This window comes from Meriones unguiculatus, chromosome 9, assembly GCF_030254825.1.
Source record: "Meriones unguiculatus strain TT.TT164.6M chromosome 9, Bangor_MerUng_6.1, whole genome shotgun sequence".
NCBI lineage: Eukaryota > Metazoa > Chordata > Mammalia > Rodentia > Muridae > Meriones > Meriones unguiculatus.
Genome location: NC_083357.1, coordinates 11,374,508 through 11,396,538, shown reverse-complemented (window position 1 = coordinate 11,396,538; position 22,031 = coordinate 11,374,508). Strand labels below are relative to the sequence as shown.

Genomic DNA, 22,031 nt, shown 5'->3' with positions numbered 1-22,031 from the left:
CAATATAAAATAAAAAGAATTAGGTGCAAAGCCTGTTATTCAGCTGTCTGTGTTCATTCAATCTATAAAAAGTCCTCATATGAATATATTTTTACTTCATAATTGTTGCCATAGTTGCACCATAAGATCATGTTTCATTTTTCATTGGCTGAAGCCATATATACATATATTTTTTTCTATAACCAATTTTTTGTGAGCTTCCATGAAATTCACTTTGTAACCTTGAACTTAAAGCTCCCTGCCTCAGCATCTCAAATTCTGGGATATTAAATGTGTGAATAACTCAAATCCAGTGATTTGTTCTCTTTATATAAATATATATAAATTAAAACTCTCTAGAACACAAATAAGTAGAATGAAATCTTTATTAATCTATGCCCAGTAATCACTAGTTCCAAATCTATAAGACACTTTTTCATCAGCTACCTGAAAATGAATTAATCTGAATTTAACTGAATGCCTTGATATAAAAATATTTTAAAAGAGATAATATATTAAGAAATATACTTAAAATAAGGCAAAAAGGCACGTGGAATATCCTTCCAATGTCTCGTGATGACAAACTAAACCAACGATTATTTATGTGGAGAAGTTATAATCTATTCAGTAGCTTCTTATTTCATTCTCTAGATTTACTGAACTTGTATAAGTAACCTTTATACTTTTGTTTAGTAGTGATACAAATACTTTGTTAGAAAAGATAAAACCAGAGACCAGAATTCACCAGTGTGTTAATCACTAACTAATGTTTTAAATGTAACTAGCACTCACTCTAACCTTAGTTCAAAATTCCAGTGTGAATCTAGATCTTCAAACTGTCTCAGAACTACCTTTGCCATCTTCCTAGTTCCTTCAGTAATTAATAAACTTAACAAGATTTTAGATGTAATTTCAAATTTATATGAGTTGCAGTTTTAATTTCTTAGAAATACTACTTTAATACAGAAAAAAGAAAATATTGTTGTTATAGAAGAAAGCTAACAGAAGCCTTATGACTGGTAGTGAGGCAAAGGACTTACCTGAGGAGCACTCCTAGAGGCAGAGCTGAGATGCTGAGCCTTTGTGCTAAGAACCTCTGAGAATGACATCAACCCATTGTCCTTCCAACTACATATTTAAAAATATATTCAACCGCTCATTTTTAATTAAAATTAATTCCCCTTGGAATTTTGTCAGTTAAGTTCTAAATATTGCTTGGTAAGCAGATACCTAATTTCTTATTTAACTATCAGAGTTTAAATATGCCGTACCTGACAACCCATAAAATAAATGTGTGAATAACTCAAATCCAGTGATTTGTTCTCTTTATATAAATATATATAAATTAAAACTCTCTAGAACACAAATAAGTAGAATGAAATTTTTATTAATCTATGCCCAGTAATCACTAGTTCCACATCTATAAGTCAACAATACATCCAAACAATGTTTTACATCTTTTAAAAAAATGTTTCTAGAATAGCTGAATATTATAAATAGACTATTCATAGTGACAATGAAGTTACCATTGGGAATTTCATTCAAAAAGTGACATCCATTTCTGAGATTTTGGCAAGCTCCAGTGCAGTAAGTCAGAGATAATCCTATAGAAATACAAAAATCAAACTATATGAATACACAAAAAAATATTGTGTGGAACATTTAATTCATTTTTGAGCTGTAGCTTTAGTAATGAACATTAATATTGCGAGATCATTCAACTCACCACTATTGGGACCAGTTTACATACACCTCTTCTACGTTTTACATATTGTGTAAAACAGTGCTTTTTCAGACTGTGGAGTGCCCTGGGAGATTTTGCTTTACAAGCAGCTTTTAACCACATGCAGCTAAGTGCCTTCAAAGTATTGTGCTCTGGAGAAGAACGAGAAGGTAAGCCATTTCTAGCAGAGTCTACTACTGTTTATCCTGACTATAAAAATGCCTTCAGTGGTGACAGGAAGCCAGCTCATCCATGGAGATGTTCTGCTCATTGACCTCTCAAATGGAAGCTTCAGTATGTCTACTTCTTCTTTCATCTCTGCTGGCTACCGCATGTGCCTGATTTGATCAAGAGAAAAACCTTTGTTTTTCTCTCTCAGTAAGGCTTCCAAGTCTCTGTAGAGGTTGCACCTCATTTCATGCTGTTTTGCTTTCTCTCAGCAGCTTCTATTTGCTAGTCTTGTACTTTTCTCTCAGCAGCTTCTATTTGCTAGTCTTGTACTTCTGTTTTCTGCATGCTTCATAAACTCACTTGAAACTCCAAAAATGGCTATCATAGATCGATCATTATTCAGACCAAATACAAAAGGGTTTCTCTCAAACTCTTACAAGAGATGTGATAATGTAGAAAACCAAAAAATTGGTCCTGAGAAGAAAGAACCTTTAAAAAAGATTCTCAGTTGACATGCTACATTCATTTTATCTCACTCTTTTCAGATGCTAAGACCAACTCTTCATAATGGACTTTAGTCAGAGTAAAAGATGCCAAGTTTACTACTTACAGTGACTACTTAGAGTGGTGTAGGGAAACCTACGCCAGCCAGAAAAGAAGAGGATGAAAGAAGCCCCAAGAAAACTCTGGATGTACTACAGAACATGTGCACATGTTCTTTCTTTAAAAAAAAAAAATCATTGTTTCCCATAAAGAAATTTCCAATACAATTTTTTTTAGCTATACTACTTGCTATGACTCATATCTTTATGATTCTTTTGTTTTAGTTGGGAGGTTTTTTTTTTTAATAAATGGTATTGCCTTATCTAATTACAAAAATAACCACAGCCAGGGATGCAGCTCAGTTGTCATGGTACCTGCCTAGCCTACACAAAGCGCCGAGTTCAATCCCTAACATTACATAAGCCAGGTGTGATGATGGTACACACTTGTACCCTCAGTATGTAGGAAGTTTGAGATAGTAGGAGTAGAATTTCAATCTTATACAGTAAGTTCAAGACCCATGCGGGCTGAGACCCTGTCTCAATATATATATATATATATATATATATATATATATATATATATATATATATACATATGTATACTCATAGTGAAAGTAAATGTCACTGGTATACTGCATCCTGCAGGTTACTAATTACTCTGCAGTATAGGTGGATAAGTGTTGATGGTTACCAGGGAAGCATGGGCAAAGTAAAGAGCTGACGCTGCCTTCTAAGCATCAATACTCTGCTCTTATACCATCAAGGAAAAAAAATGTAACAAGGAGAGAGTAAACAATTCAGATTAAAAAGGAAATAAGAAAATCACATTTGTTCACAAGACCAATATTTTTGTGTGAGATCATACTTCAGTAAGGTTAAGTTTAATGCAATAAAAATATAATGCTTCAATAAAATGAGGTCAATAAATAGGAACAAATGCACAAAAGCAACTGTCAAGTTATAAATGAAAAGCATTTTTAAAAAGTTATGACCCAATTACAGATATGAAAGCAAATTGCTATCCCTCTGTTCTTTTTGCATGAGTTCTAATTGTTCTAACTGCACGAGTACTTTGTTTTAAAATACACAGTTCTTGTGCCTCCATGACTGACCCCTAGACTTCAAGCCTTAAATAAACGTCTGTTACAGAAAACACTTTCAAGGTTCCAAAGCTTTTTGATGGGGGGTTGGGGAGGTCTCCTCTAAGAGAAGATTCTAGAAAGTCGGTATCTATTCTCCTTTTGCTGACTTTGCCTTATACTCTTAACCATGAATTTAACTATTTGCTAACTTCTATGAATCCTTCTTGACAGTAGCTGAAGCTAGGAGGTCTTGGTAAATAATGATGGATTGTTTGTGCCTAGCATGGTAAATGCATTGCTACCTTCATAAACAGATGATGTTTAGCTATCCAACTTCTAAGTTTCTGCCTGAAAACAGGAGGAAAAAAACCTGTGCTATGCTTCCTGTGTATTGTCCCGGGTAAGCACAGAAACAGCCATCTCTGAAAAGGAACAAATACTTTTTATTTATACTGTAAATTTTTGCATGCAATGCCAGCCTCTGACTGTTCTCATAAAATGTTTTAGAAATTAATGAGCTACTATTTCTTACGTATAAAAATATAGCTGGCAAATTTCAACTTATTCTGCTATTAGAGAGACTCCAGACGAATGCCTCATAATGTGTGGCTAATGAATACGTGTAGTTAATGTCTAAAGTATAATACTCAAAAAAACAAACAAACAAACAAACAAAAAAGGTAAACCAGGGCAGATCCTATAGAACTGTAAAACAGCGCTGTTCTCCCAACGAGGCTCACCCCTCTGTGCACTGTGTGTCCTGCCTATTCTCCCAAGGCTCTGTTTAAAATATAAGCCTCCTCAGAACAGCAGTCTGGTAAAAAGACATAACCATGAGCTTCATCCCAACTACAAGAAAGCAGCTCCATAAGTAAGATAAAAGTGAGAGAGGAAATTCACTCACTGTATTCAAACTATGTCCACACAACCCTAAATGCTAGCCTTGTCACTAATATTCAGTTTTCTTTCTTTCTCTTTCTTCCTTTTCAAGACAAGGTTTCTCTGTGTAGTTCTGACTGTCCTGGAACTCACTTTATAGACCACGCTGGCCTTGAACTCAGAGATCCAACTGCCTGTACCTCCCACATGCTGGGATTAAAGGTGTGCACCATCACACAAGGCATATTTAGCTTCTTAAACTGTGGGTTATTACCCAATATGGGGCTGCTTAACTGAATGTGTGAGCTGAGAAAAATTGGCAACAACAAGAAGTTTCTGAGCAATCAATGACCAAAAGGTAATTCAAAATCAAATCATAATGGATCAGATACTGCCTGCATTACAGGACTTCACTGCACCTTTGGTTCTAAACATATAACACATGCCATTCATACTGCACATGCTGTCTCTCACACTTTGCAAGGCCAATGAATACTGCCTAAAACATCTTGGCTCAGATGGGAACTGCTGAATCTTATAACCTGCAGTAATACTTACTGTGCTTACTGTACAAGGTGTTCTGCTCTTTTAGAAACACAATGGCTTTACTACAGGGACAAAGAATATTTTCCTCCCATCACTCCTCAGCACACAGTATTAAACTATGAATATGTCTGTTAATTGTATTGAGTTAGGATGTTTGATTTTTAAAAATGCATTGTGTACTTGTTAATGTCATTTTCATAAATATTAATTAATAAAGTTTAGTTTGGGACAAGACTAGAATTTCTAACTATTTCTTTAAAAGCCCTAAATACAATTCTGCCATATAAAGGTTGAAGGAGAAAGCCCACATGCCATCCTCTGTCACATAAGTACCAAAGCCTACATACATGTCCATATTAACATTGACCAATACTGCTTCTTAGCAGTAATTTAACAATATTCAACACCTACTCAGTGTCCCAAGAAGGCAAGTCTGCCTAATCTACTCAAAGACACACTTTGGTCCTGTTTCTAAAGCATATTTCCTGGATAGGTTGAGAATTTTTCAAGCCACATTGTTGGTTCCTTTTTGCTTAAGAAGTGTCTCCTGAATTTAGCCCTTCCCACTTTGCATTTTAATTATAAGCAGCAAAGATAAACCATGGATCCTCAATACCTGCTTTAAAATGTCCTCAGCCAAATGTGCAAGCTCTTTGTTTTTTAATTTACTTATTTTTGTATTAATTACAACTTATTCACTTTGTATCCCAGCGGTAGCTCCCTTCCTCACCCCTCCCAATCTCACCTTCCCTCTCTTTTCTCCTCTCATGCTCCTCCACCAATTTACTGATAGGGGAGGTCCTCCACCTCTTCCATCTGACCCTGGCCTATCAGGTCTCATCAGGACTGTCTGCATTGTCTTTCTTTGTGGCCTGATAAGACTGCTCCCCCCTCAGGGAAAGGTGGTTTAAGAGCCCACCACTGAGTTCATGTCAGAGACAGTCCCTGTTCCCATTACTAGGGCACCCACTTGGATACTAAGCTGCCATGGGCTACATCTGTGCAGGGGTTCTAGGTTATCTCCATGCATGGTCCTTGGTTGTAGTATCAGACTCAGAAAAGAACTCTGGGCCCAGATTTTTTGGTTCTGTTTCTCTCCTTGTGGAGCTCCTGATCCCTTTCATCTCCCCCTTCCTTTATAAGAGTCCCTGTACTCTGCTCAAAGTTTGGTTCTGAGTCTCAGCATCTGCTTCGATGCCCTGCTGGGTAGAGCCTTTCAGAGGCCCTCTGTGGTAGGCTCCTGTCCTATTCCCTCTTTTCTCCCTCTTCTGATGTCCATTCCATTTGCCTTTCTGAATGAAGATTGAGCATCTTACCCAGGGTCCTCCTTCTTGCTTAGCTTCTTTAGGTGTACAGATTTTAGTATGTTTATCCTATATTATATGTCCAATATCCACTTATAAGTGAGTATATACCATGTGTTTCTTTCTGTTTCTGGGATACCTCACTCAGGATGATCTTTTCTAGTTCCCATTTGCCTGAAATTTTCATGATTTCCTTGTTTTTAACTGCTGAGTAGTAGTCCACTGTGTAAATATACCACAATTTCTGTATTCATTCCTCCATTGAGGGACATCTGGTAATAGTCAGATTCTGACTATTACTAATGAAACTGCTAAGAACATGGGTGAGCAAGTGTCCTTGTATTCCTGAGCATCTTTTGGATATATGTCTAGGAGTGGTATAGCTGGATCTTGAGGTAGCACTACTCCTCATTGTCTGAGAAAGCACCAGATTGATTTCCAAAGTAGTTGTACAAGTTTACATTCCCACCAGCAATGGAGGAGGGTTCCCCTTTATCCACATTTTTTCCAGCATGTGTTGTCACTTGAGTTTTTGATCTTAGCCATTCTGATGGGTGTCAGGTGAAATCTCAGGGTCGTTTTATTTCCCTGATGACTAAGGGTGTTAGGCTTGTCTTTAAGTGTTTCTCTGCCATTCAATATTCCTCTATTAAGAATTCTCTGTTTAGCTCTGTACCCCATTTTTTAATTGGATTACTTGATTTGTTGTTTTTTAACTTCTTGAGTTCTTAAATATTCTGGATATTAGCCCTCTGTCAGATATAGGGTTGGTGAAGATCCTTTCCCAGTCTGTAGGCTGTCATTTTGTTGTGACAACAGTGTCCTTTGCTTTACAGAAGCTTTTCAGTTTCATGAGGTCCCATTTATTGATTATTGATCTTAGAGCCTGTGCTGTTGGTGCTCTGTTCAGGAAGTTGTCTCCTGTGCCAATGAGTTCAAGGCTCTTCCCTACTTTTTCTTTAACAGGTTTAGTGTGTCTGGTTTTATGTTGAGGCCTTTGATCCACCTGGACTTTAGTTTTGTGCAGGGTGATAAGTATGGATCTATTTGCATTTTTCTGCATGTAGACATCCAGTTAGGCCAGCACCACTTGTTGAAAATGTTATCTTTTTTCCATCGTATGATGTTGGCTTCTTTGTCAAAAATCAAGTATCATAGGTGTGTGGGTTTATTTCTAGGTCTTCTATTTGATTCCATTTACCCATCAGTCTGTTTCCATGCCAGTATCATGCATTTTTTATTACTATTGCTTTGTAGTACAGCTTGAGATCAGTGATGGGGATAACTCTAGATAATCTGTTGGTGTACAGGATTGTTTTAGCAATTCTGGGTTTTTTTTTTTTCTTTTTCCATATGAAATTAAGAATTGTTCTTTCAAAGTCTGTAAAGAACTGTGTTGGTATTTTGATGAGAATTGTACTGAATCTCTAGATTGCTTTTGGCAGGATGGTCATTTTCACTATGTTAATCCTACTGATCCATGAGCATGGGAGATCTTTCCATCTTCTGATATCTTTTCCAGATCCATCCATTTTCCATTTTCTTGCAAATTTCATGATGTCCTTGTTTTTAATAGCTGAATAGTATACCATTGTATTGATGTATGACATTTTCTTTATCCATTCTTCAGTTGAGGGACATCTGGAAATAATCAAACTCAGGGCTAAAATTAATACATTAGAAACATAGAGAACAATTCAAAGAATCTGGGTTGTTTCCAGTTCCTAGCTACTCTGAATAAAGCTGCTATGAACATAGCTGAGCAAATGTGCTTGTTGTATGACAGAACACTATGCCCAGGAGTGGTATAGATGAGTCTTAAGGTATAGCTGTTCTGAATTTTGAGAAAGCACCAGATAGATTTCCAAAGTGTTTCTAAGGTTTGCACTCCCTCCAGCAATAAAGGAGTGTTCACCTTTCTCCATAACCTTGCCAGCATGTGCTGTCACTTAAGTTTTTTTATCTTAGCCATTCTGATAGGTATAAGAATCTCACAGTCGTTTTTTTGGTTTTTTTTTTTTTGTTTGTTTTTTTGGTTTTTTTTTGTTTTTTTTTTTTTTTTTTTTTTTTTTGCATTTCCCTGATGACTAAGGATGTTGGGAATTTCTTTAAGTGCTTCTCAGCAGTTTGATATTCCTCTGTTGAGAATTCTCTGTTTAGCTCAGTACACCATTTTTTAATTGGCTTATTTGTTTGCTGATGTTTAATTTCTTGAGTTCTTTATATATTCTGGATATTAGCCCTCTGTCAGCTGTAAGGATGGTGAAGATTTTTTCCCAGTCTGTAGGCTGTTGTTTAGTTCTATTGGCAGTGTTCTTTGCTTTATAGATTTTCAGTTTCATGAGGTCCCCTTAGAGCCTGATCTGTTGGTGTTCTGTTCAGGAAGCTGTCTCCTGTGCCGATGAGTTCAAGTTCTTCCCCACTTTTTCTCCTAATATAGTTACTGTGACTAGTTTTATGTAGAGGTCTTTTATCCACTTGGACTTCAGTTTAGTGCAAGGCAATAAATATACCTTCTCAGCATCTCATTGAACCTTCTCCAAAACTGACCATATAACCAGCCACAAAGAAAGCCTCAACAGATAAAAGAAGTTTGAAATGATCTCTTATATCTTATCAGACCACCATCAACTACAGCTGAACCTCAACAACAACAGAAATAGGCCAACAAGGCCAACACACGCTTAGAAACGGAACCACTCTCTAATCAATGACAGCTGGATCAGGGAATAAATACAGGAAGAATCCTAAAATTTAATGAAAATGTAGGCACAACATACCCAAATTAATGGGACACAATGAAAGCAGTGCTAGGAGGAAAGATCTTAACATTAAGTGCCTTCATAAAGATATTGGAGACGTCTCATTCAAGCAACTTAACAGCACACCTGAAAACCCTAGGGGGGAGGGAAGCGAACATGACCAAGAGGAGTAGATGGCTGGAAATAATCAAACTCAGGGTTAAAATCAATACATTAGAAACAAAGAGAACAATTCAAAGAATCAATGAAACCAAGAGCTGATTCTTTGAGAAAATAAACAAGATAGACAAACCCTTAGCCAAACTAACTAAAAGGCAGAGACACTATCCAAATCAACAAAATCAGACATTAAAAGGGGGCATAGCAACAATCACTGAAGAAATCCAAAGAATCATTTGGTCTTACTTCAAAACTCTATACACCACAAAATTTAAAAATCTAAATGAAATGGAAAATTTTCTTCATAAAGTCCATTTACCAAAGCTGAATCAAGATCATATAAGCAAATTAAATAGTCCTATATCCCATAAGGAAATAGAAGCAGTTATCAAAAGTCTCCCAACCAAAAGAAGCCCTGGGCCAGATGGTTTCAGTGCAGAATTCTACCAGACCTTCAAAGAAGAACTAATACCAATACTCTTCAAACTATTTCACAAAATAGAAACAGAAGGAACATTAGCAAACTCATTCTATGAGGCCACAGTCACGTTGATACCTAAACTACACAAAGACCCAACAAAGAAAGAGAATTTCAGACTAATTTCTTTTATGAATATTGACACACACACACACACACACACACACACAAATACTCAATAAAATAATTGCAAACCAAATCTGAGAACACATCAAAAAATCATTCTGGATAGGGATTGAGCATTTTAGCAAGAGTCCTCCCTCTTTATTAGTTTCTTTAGGTGTACAGATTTTAGTAGGTTTATCCTATATTATATGTCTATATGAGTGAGTATATACCGTGTGCATCTTTCTGCTTCTGGGATAGCTCACTCAGGATGATCTTTTCCAGATCTCACCATTTATCTGCAAATTTCATGATTTTCTTGTTTTTTATTACTGAATAATATTCCATTGTGTAGATGTACCAAAATTTCTGTATCCATTCCTCCACTGAGGGAGATCTGGGCTGTTTCCAGCTTCTGGCTAATACAAATAAAGCTGCTACAAATATGGTTGAGCAAATGTCCTTATTGTGTACTTGCGCCTCTTTTGGGTATATGAGAGGCAACAAGTCAGGAGCCTGACACAGAGGACCTCTGAAAGGCTCTGCCCTGCAGACTATCAAAGCAGATGCTAAGACTTATGGCCAACCTTTGGGCAGAGTGCAGGAAATCCTATGAAAGAAGTGGGAAACAGTAAGATCTGGAGAGGATAAGAACTCCACAAGGAGAGCAACAGAACCAAAAAATCTGAGCACAGGGGTTTTTCCTGAGACTGATACTCCAACCAAGGACCATGCATGGAGATAACCTAAGACCCCTGCACAGATGTAGCCTATGGAAGTTCAGTATCCAAGTGGGTTCCATAGTAATAGAAACAGGGACTGTCTCTGACATGAACTGATTGGCCTGCTCTTTAATTACCTCCCCCTGAGGGGGGAGCAGCATTACCAGGCCACAGAAGAAGACAATGCAACCACTCCTGATAAAACCTAATTGACTAGGATCAGAAGGAAGGAAAAGAAGACCTTCCCAATCAGTGGACTTGGGGAGAGGCATTTGTGCAGAGGGGGGAGGAAGGGAGGGATTGGGACGGGAGGGGAGAGGGAACCATAGCGGGAATACAAAGTGAATAAAGTGTAATTGATAAAGAATTTTAAAAAAAATCATTCACATGACCAACTAGGCTTCCTCCCAGGCATGCAAGGATGGTTCAATATATAGAAATCCATCATTGTACACCATATAAACAAAATGAAAAAAATAAAAAAGCACATGATCATCTCCTTAGATGCTGAAAAAGCATTTGACAAAATACAACACACATTCATGTTTAAAATCTTAGAGAAATCAGGGATAAAAGGCACATACCTAAATATAGTAAAGGCAAGATACAGCAAGTGTATAGCCAAAGTTAAACAAAAAAAAAAAAATCAAACAGAAAAAAACTTAAATCAATTCCACTGAAATCAGGGACAAGTTAAGGCTTCCTACTCTTTCTATATCTCTTCAATACAGTACTTGGAATCCTGGCTAAAAAAACAAGACAATTAAAGGCGATCAAGGGTTTCTGACACTCTTAACAACATACTAACCTTTCTTCGGTGTCAGTTATTGTAGTCAGCACTCCTTTCAGATCTCATCTTTGAAGTCCATGTTTCAAATAAAATTCTGTTCATGATGATACATGTATTGTCTAAAACAAATGTGTTTCGCACAATTCCCTTCTCGTGGGGGCCTATTCCAGAATCACGTGCTACCCCAGTCTTATTAAGCTTGTCTAGAGCTTTTATGTCATATGCCTCAACACTTCCTGTGTCTACCCATGTTACCCAATTCCAAAACCTGTCCCAAGATATGTATTAGATTTTGGGGGCTTCCAAAACAAACTGGATGGCCTTTTTAAAAAAATTTTAAAGTATTATTTCACAGTTCTTGAAACAAAAGCTCAAGTGTCAGCAAAGCCATTCCCTCCTTCAGAAAGTTTGAGGAAGGAGTGTTCCTTTCTTCTTCTAAAACCTATCATTCACCAGCAACCTATGTTAATCCTTGGCTTTTAGGTTCAGCACTCCAATTTCTGCCTTATCAAATTCTCCCTGTGTGCCTATATTCAACTTTTTCTTTTCCTACAAGAACACAAGTTATTGGTTGGCGCACTAGTTCCATTTATTCACTTCTGCAAAGGTCCTATTTCCAAATAAGGTCATAGTATCAAGTGCCAGATTTAGAATTTTAAAGTATCTTTCAGGAAGTCAAAATTCAAATTAAAGCACAAGGATAAAATCTAATTAACCTGCAGTTTTGCAATTAACTTTTTGTTATTTTAGTTGTTGTTACATGTTTGTTTGTTTGCCTGGTTGGTTGGTTTTTGAGACAGTAGTCTCACTACATACACTTTAGTTTCCTGGAAATCCATATGCAAATCAGACTGGCATTAAACAGTGGTGATCCTTCTTTCCCACTCTCCCTAGTGCTAAGGTTATAGATATGTGCCACCACACCCGGCAATAAGTTTTCTACTTTATCAAAAAAAAGTTAAAACCTATTTTTGCAAAGACACTGTTGACAATAAAGAGATAAAAAGACTGAAGAAAATATGTATAAAACAGATCGATGATTATTATAAGCCAAGATTTACAAAGATCTCTTTACATTCAGAAAAAAAACAAACTAATTTAAAATCAATGAAAAATCTAAACCGGTAAGTCACCAAAGAAATAAATAGATAAGTAATATATAAAAATCCACTTTCTACATGATTAGAGAATTATTAATCAAAACCAAATACCCATACTTATCTGTTATAGTAACTAATTAAAAATATCAAATACTAGTGAGAATACAGAACATCAAGAATAAGTCATTGCTGGTGTGAAGGTAATATGGTATAGCTACTCTGATAGACAGTTTTAGAAAATTCTTTCAGAACTAAACAGTATTATCTACCATGAGATTCAGCAACTGTTCACTGGAGTTTTCAATATTTGCAGCTAAAATTTTATTCATAATCATCAAAACCTAGATGCAACTAAGATATACTTCAGTATTTGAATAAATACATTGTGATATGCCAATAAAAAAAATACCATCACTGAATAACAAACAAATGAGTTATCAAGCCATAATAAGATATGGAGCATTCTTAATGAATGCTACCAAGGAAAAGAAACAAATTTGCATAAGAATATTGGGTAATTCCAATTAGGAAACCCTATAGAATCTGTAAATTTGCAAAGCTAAGAAGGACCAGACACTGGCAAGCGGTTGGAAGAGTAAGCACAAGAACGAATCAGAACAGAGCAGCAGGGGTTTTTAAAGAAATAATACTATAATTGTGAAAATACAATGTATTTTTCAAATTCTAGAGAAATGTGCTATGCAAAGAGTAGACCCCAGAGCCAAGTAGATCCTTTCGTTGATAATAATGTACAATGATTTACTGAGTAACAAATACACGACATAATAAAAGATGATGACAGAAGAGAGTATAGGGATGAAGGTATATGTGAGCACTCAATATTGTTGCTCAGATTTTTATACACTTAAGACTCCTTTTAAAAAGCCTATTAAAGGCTGGAGAGATGGCTCAGAGGTTAAGAGCATTGACTGTTCTTCCAAAAGTCCTGAGTTCAACTTCCAGCAACCACATGGTGGCTCACAACCATCTATAATGAAATTTGGTGCCTTCTTCTGGCATGTAGGCATATATGCGGGCAGAATACTGTATAAATAACAAATCTTTTTTTTTAAAAAAAAAACTGCTTAAATTTAAAAAGAAATAAAAATAAAAAGCCCATTAAGTAAAAATGTTTAAACAAAAGAGACCAGAAATATTTATGATCACTGTCTAAGGCAAAAAAAAAAAAAAAAAAAAAATTATCCTGTGGAATAATATCTATACAATAAATGTAAAACAAGTACAGCCCAAAGTATGTGTGAGGTGCCCCAATAACATACTGATGTTAAATCATTATACGTGACCTTATCGTGTGTGTGTGTGATTCACATTAGGTGAAAAGAGACAATGTTAAAAATAAGCTGTGATGCACTGTAAGTCTAAAACAACTGCTAAGGAAGAAATGTAGCAGCTAATGTCAGGAAAAGATTAAAAGGATTCATTAAAACATCTCTATTTAAAATGAAATTAGAAAGAAAACAGAAACAAAATTAAAAAGAAAATAGTAGAGTTAAAGAATAAGAAAAAAAATGATCAAGATTTCAGATAAACATTCAACCTCATCAATAATTACATGAAATGTTCATGATCTCATCATATAAATCAAGAAAACTGATAAGACTGACAAAGTCAAATCTAATTATATAATCTGCAAGAAGCCCACTTTAAATATCAAGGTAGTGATAAAAGAAAGAAAAAGATAACACATGCAAGCATTGATAAAAAGAAAAGTAAATATAATCATCAGACTGCACAAACTCCAATTTAAATAAAACATTCCATAAAGGCATCATCTAATAAAAACACAGAGCCACTCCGATGAGTATTTATCAAAAGAACACTATTTCAAAAGTCATGAAGGGGTTGGAGAGATGCTCAATGGTTAAAAGTTCTTGCTGATTCTGCAGAAGACCTGGGTTCTCTTCCTAGCTCTCACATGCCAGCTTATAACCTTCTGTAACTCAAGTTCTAGAGGATGCAAAGTCTTCTCTGGCCTCCATGGGTACCAGACACATGTGTGACACACATACATTACATTCAGGCAATACTTTTATACATAATTTTTTTCAAAATATCTTTCAAGTCATAAAAGTGCAATAAGACAACAAAAGCAGATCAAAGGGATACAAATTGGAAAGGAAGATGCCAAAGTATCTCTATTCACAGATGATATGACAGTATACCTGAGTAACCCCAAAAATTTAACCAGAAAGCTCCTACAACTTCAGAAAAAAAAACCTTCAGAAAAAAAAATGGCTGGATACAAAATTAACTAAAAAAAAATCAGTACCCCTTCTTTATACAAACAATAAATGGGCTCAGAAAGAAATCTGGGAAACAACATCCTTCACAACAGGCACAAATAATATAAAACATCTTGGTATAACTCTAACCAAGCAGGTGAAAGATCTGTATGACAAAAACTTCAAATCTCTGAAAAAAATTGAAGAGTATATGAGAAGATGAAAGGATCTCCCATGCTCATGGATCAGTAGAATTAACATAGTAAAAATGGCATCTTACCAAAAGCAATCTACAGATTCAATGCATTTTCCATCAAAATTCCAAAATAATTTTTTGAAACAGGGTTCCTTTGGTTATCTCTTGCTGTCCTGGACTCATTTTGTAGACCAGTCTTGCCTCAAATTCACAGAAATCTGCCTGCTTCTGCCTCCCTGAGTGTTAGGATTAAAGGGGTATGCCACCATGACCAGCTGTCCAACACAATTTTTTACAGACCTTGAAAGAGCAATTTTCAACTTCATATGGAAAAATTAAAAAACCTAGGATAACTAAAACAATGATGTACAATAAAAGATACTCTCAAACTATTTCACAAAATAGAAGCAGAAGGCATTGTGTAACTCATTTTATTAAGCCAAAGTCACCCTGATACCTAAGATACCTAAAAGAACTTCTGGAGATCTCATCATCCCTGATTTCAAGTTGTACTACAAAGCACTAATAATAAAAACTGCATGGTATTGGCATTAAACAGACAGGTTGATCAATGGAATCAAACTGAGGACCCCAAAATAAATCTATACACCTAAGGACACTTGATTTTTGACAAAGAAGCCAAAACCATACAATAAAAATAAAAAAAAAAGCATCTCCAACAAATGTTGCTGGTCTAACTTTATTGGCTTGTAGAGAATGCAAATATATCCAAATTTATCACCTTGCATAAAACACAAGTCCTAGTAGATCAAAGACCTTAACATAAAACCAGATATGCTAAGTCTAATAGAAAAAAAAATGGGGAATGTCCCTGAACACATTGGTACACAAGACAACTTCCTGAACAGAACACCAACAGCTTATGCTCTAAGATCAACAATTAATAAATGGAAACTTATGAAACTGAAAATCTTCCATAAGGCAAAAGACACTGACAAAAGACAAAAGGACAAAATGGCAGCCTACTGACTGAGAAAATATCTTCACCAACCCTATATTCCACAGAGAGCTAATATCCAAAATATATAAAGAACTCAAGAAATTAGATACCAACAAATAATCCAATTTTCAAAATGATGTACAGAGCTAAAGAACTCTCAAAAGAGGAGTCTCTAATGGCCAAGAAGCACTTAAAGAAATGTTCAACATCCTTAGTCATCAGGGAACTGCAATCAAAAGACTCTGAAATTCAATGTCACACCCATAAAAATACCTAAGATAAAAAACTCAAGTGAAAGCACATGCTGTCGAGGATATGGAGAAAGGGGAACACTCTTCTATTCCTGGTGGGAGTGCAAACTTATACAACTACTTTAAAAATCAATCTGGTGCTTGATTGAAAATTGAGAATAGCTCTACCTCAAGACCCAGCTATACCACTGTTGGGCATATACCCAAAAGATGCTCTACCATACAAGGACATTTGCTCAACTATATTCATAGCAGCTTTATTCATAATAGCCAGAAACTGGAAACAACCCAGATGTCTCTCAAACAAAGAAAGGATAAAGAAAATGTCATGCATTTATACAATGAAATACTACTCACCTATTAAAAACAAGGAAATCATGAAATTTGCAGGCAAATGGATAGATCTGGAAAAGATCATCCTGAGTGAGGTAACTCTAGTTTGGACTCTTAGCAGTGGGAGACATGGAGGTTGAAGTGGCTACCTCCTAGCCATGTAGGACTTCCAGTGGAGGGAGGGGGTCACCAACCCACCCACAAAACCTGTGACCCAAAATTTACCCTGCTTTCAAGGTGTGCAGGAATAAAGATGGAGGAGAGATTGAGGGAATGGCAACCAATGGCTGGCCCAACCTGAGACCACCCCATGGAAGACAGCCACCCTCCTCCACTATTAATGATACTCTGCTATGCCTGAAGCAGGAGCCTTGCATAATGTCCTCTCAGAGGCTCCATCCAGCAGTGGATCAAAACAGATGCTGAGACCCACAGCCAAACAATAAGCTGAACTCCAGGAATCTTGTGGAAGAGTAGGGGGAAGGACAGAAGGATAAGAACTCCACAACAACAGCAATAGATTCAAATAGCCTAGGCCCATGGGGGCTCACAGAGACTGAACCACCAATCAAAGAGCATGCATGGACTGGACCTAAACCCCTGACTCATATGTAACTGATAGGCAGCCTTGATCTTCATGTGGGTCCCCTAGCAAGCAGAGGTAGAGCTGTCTCTGACATGGACTCTGTGGCCTGCTTTTGGATCACTTCTCCATTGCTGTCTTGTCTGTCCTCATGGAAGAGGATGAGCTTAGTCCTGATGTGACTTGATGCACTCGGGTGGGTTGGTATAGGGAGAGGGGGTCTGTCTCCCCGTTTCTGAAAAAGGGTAGGGAGAAATGGGAAAAGAGTGGAGTGGTGGAACTAGGAGGAGAGAAGGGAGGGTGCTACATCTTAGGATGTAATGAGAAAAAATAAAAACATCAATAAAAAAGGATAAAACTTTAGGCACACACCTGAGGAGGTTCTTCTGAATCCACAGTACTAGATGTGTATATTATAAGTAATAATAAGTTATATTATATTATATAGATGTGTATATTATAAGTAATAATCAAGTTGATGATCCATGTTCTGACTTAAGAAATTTTAAAAAGAAATAAAGCCCAGAGCAAGCAAAGGAATGGAACAGAGGGCAGAAATCAGTAAAGAAACCGACAAATAAAAGAATACCAATAATGTCAGAAATATTTCTGAAGACCTAGGGGAAGCTGAGCAGTGTGGCACAGACCTGACTGTAAATCCCAGCACTTGAGAGGTGGAGATGGGAAGACCTTGAGTTCAAGATTACTGTGGACTACATGAGACTTTGTCTAAAACGAAAACAAAGAAACACAACCTAGGGGACAATAAGCCAGTGTAAATGGAAACTAAACCATTGCAAAAGCACCTACTAGACTAGCAAGACGGTTCAGTGGGTGAAGATGCATGTCTATCAAGTCTGGCAACCTGAGTGGAAGAGGCCACAGACTCCTCAGAGTTGTCCTCTGTATCCATGCATGTGCCATAACATGTGCACACATAACTCCCCACAATAATAATAAACGAAAGCTTCCTTAGAGGTGCATATCCTGATATCATCTCATATGTGCACTAGAATTAGTGGAAGAGTTTTGCAAAATCTCAGTGCCTGGCCACTCCAGAATAACAAAACCAGCATCTTTGAGAATGAGATCCGTGGTTTAAAAACACTGGCTGTTTTTAAAGTTTTCTCAGGTTATTTCAGGGTGAGCCCCAATTTGAGAAGAACTGAAGAAATGAGTCTAGGCTTAGTAACTGTCTATACCTAGACATAAAAATATATGCAAGTTACTTAACCCTCCGTCTGCCTCAGAACTGCCACCTAAATTATAGGAAAAAAATATGCAATCTCCCAGAGTTGCTGTAAGACTGAGATTATACATGAAGCTCCTGATAGATGGTAATTCTCTTACCCAGGATAAGCCTGATCAAATCTTCATTGCTAAGTGTGAGAAATGCTAATTTAATACCAATTCTTCCCACTTTCAGTTATTTGATCATGAGACTGAGTATCTGTATTGAGTTCTGAAACCCTAGTTTTTCACTTTCCTAATACCATGCCACTTGAAGATTTGCCTATTTTTAAATTCCTTTAAAGGTAGAAAATCTGGCTGATTATGGTAGTTGATCAATCTTCAAACCTCGTAGTAGCAGTGGAAAATCACCAGAGAACATTTTAAGAGCACCAATGTCCAGACCCTATCCAAGACATTCAAGCCAATTGAATCTGGTTCCCTGAGGATGGCACCAGAACATTGGTAGTTTTTAAAAAGCCAATTGAAAAGTGATTATGAAAAGTGGTCAGAGCTGAAAAGCACTGGCTTGCACTGATGAGATCCCAAATGAAATGCATATCTAAGTCGCTCTCAGAATTCTTTAAGAATTGATGGATTCCAGAACCTTACTATGACTTCCTGACTCTGAACCTGTGAAAATGAGCACATGGATCTGCAAATGTTCACACAGCTCTCACTGCAGAGTTACTGGGTCACGACTTTGCAGCATGCATTTATCATTTGAAATTTCCACTGTTCCCAAATGCCAAGCCTGTCCAGTTGCTTTCAGTCAGTAACAGACATAGCCCATCACAGTAAACTTATTATAGATTTGTTTCTGGGTCCTTTATGTACAGCTAAACAGCCTACATTTGCTACATATTTACCAAACACTGAACCCAGCACTGGCCAGGTAGATCACTGATCTCACCAAATATTTTTAGTGGTCTGCCAGTTTAGGACAAAAAAAAAAAAAAAAAAAAGAAAGAATGCACTCATTCCCCATGCCCTTTGTGGCAGGCAATGCCCACACTAAATGAAGTACATAAATACAGATGAAATTTAAGCTATTTTTGAACCTATAAGCAAACTCATATCCATTTACTTTGCTCATGCAGACAACCAGAACAAAGTAAGCAAGCTCCAGAGAGAAGAAATAATACAGTGCCTGAACTCTAACTAAACTCAGTGGTGAGATGATTTTAATAGAACCAATCAATCAGTAAAAACACTTCTATGACATCATCACATTAACTCCTTTGATCCTTACAATGACCCTATCATGCAACTACAATTATTATTCCCATATCATGATTTTTTAAAAAAAGAAAGAAAGACAGTAGTTGAAGAATCTGCCCACAGTCACATAACACTGCTGAGCTGACTTTGGGGTCAAATATTTTTAAGTATTCCACTGATGTTGTGGAATAATTATGGCCAAGCAGTTGGGAAAAAATACAAATAAAGCCTATAACAAAAGAAGAAACTGGAGCTCAGTCAATATGAGCCACTATTATATTTGCATCTTAATACAGCCCAAGTGGTCAGGGAGGAATAATAGTCTATTTAACCATTTTGGTGGGGGGGGGGGCTGGTGATAATAGAGCTGTACATTTTATAACTGTGAGAAAATTAGACCCAATATGAAATACAGCAATAAAATTTTTCACAAAAACTTGGTAATTGTCACTGGGATGAACTCCCAACCCACCCAGGGCAATCAAGCGGCCTGAATTACAAAGCTACATAAATACAATCTCATAGCTACCATGTCTGTCCAAAACTACATAAATACAACCACACTGGGACCAGATGCCTAAAGGCAGCCATAAGCTTCAGTGGAATCAGGTTAGACTGAAGAATGTGCCAAAGGAGAAGTTCCTGTCCTGTGGTTAATGTCACCCCTCTTAGGCACATTTGTAAAAACAGAACTCAAACAGAGATTATATCATAATGTGCCTGGCAATGGATTCGATGCTTTTTGTGAATCTATTTCATTTAATCTTCGTAAAGCCTTCCCAAGGCTTTACATGCACAGAAAAAAAAAAAAAAATCCTAAAACCACTACCAGCTGACCTCACAAACTCATGACCACAAACAAGCACTTAACACTGTAGCAGTTCATATTTTCTGTTTCCTTTCCCATTCTCCAGGAAGGACTGAGTTAGAGTTCTCCTCCAGCAACGCTTTTCCTGTCCCTCACAGCCCTCACAGCGGACACAGAGATCTTCCTCTGTTACTAACCTGGTCTACAGGTGTCACGGTTTCTCTTCTACCTGCTAGCTGGTTTGAGAATGAGTAGAATGCCGTCTGTTGCAACTCTCCTCTCAGACTTTCAAGGACTCCCTCAGGCAAAGTTCCTCTTTTTATCTGTATCATCGTCCCTTCCTATGATCTCAATTACATTAACATATGGACAAATTCTAGTTTCCTCTATTTAAAAAAGTCAATTTGGCCAAAAGGCCCCTCTTTCTTATACACTAAAGCTGTGTTTATTAATACGATTAAATTTTTTTCTAGCTGCCAAAAACATTTGAATTCTGTTTCCATTTGGCCTTGGTTCTTAGCTTGGGGTTGTTCTGAGTCAGGCTAGGGCAGGCTGGCTGAACCAACGTTGTCACCACCAGTTTTCCTCTCCTTACTTGGTGGCCCCTCTTTCTGGAACTCTCAGTTTCATCCATAATAAGGTAATGAATACAACTGCTAAACCTAGCTCTAACACCCTCCTTCAGAACCAAATTGACACTGGCCTTCAAATTAAATTTGATCTCAATTTTAAAATCCACTACGTGATTTATATTATGTTTTGTCACAACAAAAATAAATCTACTTGGTGACTGACAGATGGATTGGGACAGATGACTATAACATAAAAAAAAAAAAAAAATAACACAGTGGATACAGAGTTCACTATTAAATTCTTCTCAGGTATGTTCTGCGTATGCTTGTGCAAAAAGATATCTCAAAGTGAACATCGAAAACAACTTCCAAATGGAAACCGCTTCTCCTCTCACCCAGGTTTCCTTGGAATATGAAGGCAGGGGGCCTTGCCTCCACACCCAGCTTCTAAAACGGTGCTGGGAGACACAGGAGCCTTTCCCAAGCAGTAACTGGTTAATTGGCATTTTCTCCAGACACCCGACCCCTCAGTGGCTCTTCCATGGTGCCCTTGGTCTCCAAACCTCCGGGTGCCAATCCTATCAGAAGCAGACTCCTCAGCAGGGCTTCCAAACCTTCCTCTACCTCACGGCCAGGGCTGAGGGCCCACACCTGACGCCCATCACCCTGAGGCTGGGCAGAGTCCGGCCCTCCCGCCCACAGGGTCAGGCTCACTTCCCAGGCCACGGGGGCGCCGTGCTCGAGGCCGCCTCGCACCTTCTCCTCCCTGACAGGCAGAGGAAGGACGCCCCCTCACGCCTCAGCACACCCTGACCTGGCCCACCTCTCCTCACCTGGGCCTGTCGGCCCGCGGCCCCAACCGCCTCACCGGGAGGTTCGCGCCACAGTCTCCAGGTAGCCCTGAGACTCCCGCGAGCCTGCGCACTGCGCTCTCACCCCGGGCCCGTGTGAGCCCAGTCGGAGCGGGCAGTGCTTCCCCCTGCTGGTCGTCCGCGGAACTTCAGCGCCCACGGTGGGTCCAGCAGTTGTGTTCCCTCCCTGCAGCGGGTGCTTTTTCTCTCTTGGGTGAAGCTCTCAAAGCCAACTGCCGTGGGAGCGTTCTCTAAGCCGCCTACCGAGTCCCAAGGGGGTGAGGTTAGTACACAGTGAGCCTTTAGTCGGCCCCAGAACAGGTAGTCAATTGACCAGTTGAGATGGTTTCAGCTAGAGTGGTCAGAGTAAAGGAACTCAAGCCGTAGACACTGCCTGAAAGTGTGAAGAGAGTGTGTCTTGATGAGTACACCGCTTC

The 22,031-nt window shown here is 37.8% G+C and overlaps 1 protein-coding gene across 1 annotated transcript in view; it reads right to left on the bottom strand.

Annotated features, from left to right (window-relative positions):
* Ptpn20 (protein tyrosine phosphatase non-receptor type 20) overlaps positions 1-21,648 on the bottom strand; it is a 123,135-nt gene extending 101,487 nt beyond the window's left edge. The window contains exon 1 of the mRNA XM_060390886.1: positions 21,577-21,648. The gene's annotated coding sequence lies outside the window, so the exon portion shown is untranslated. The remainder of the gene's footprint in view (positions 1-21,576) is intronic.
* Between the last annotated feature and the right edge of the window lie 383 nt (positions 21,649-22,031).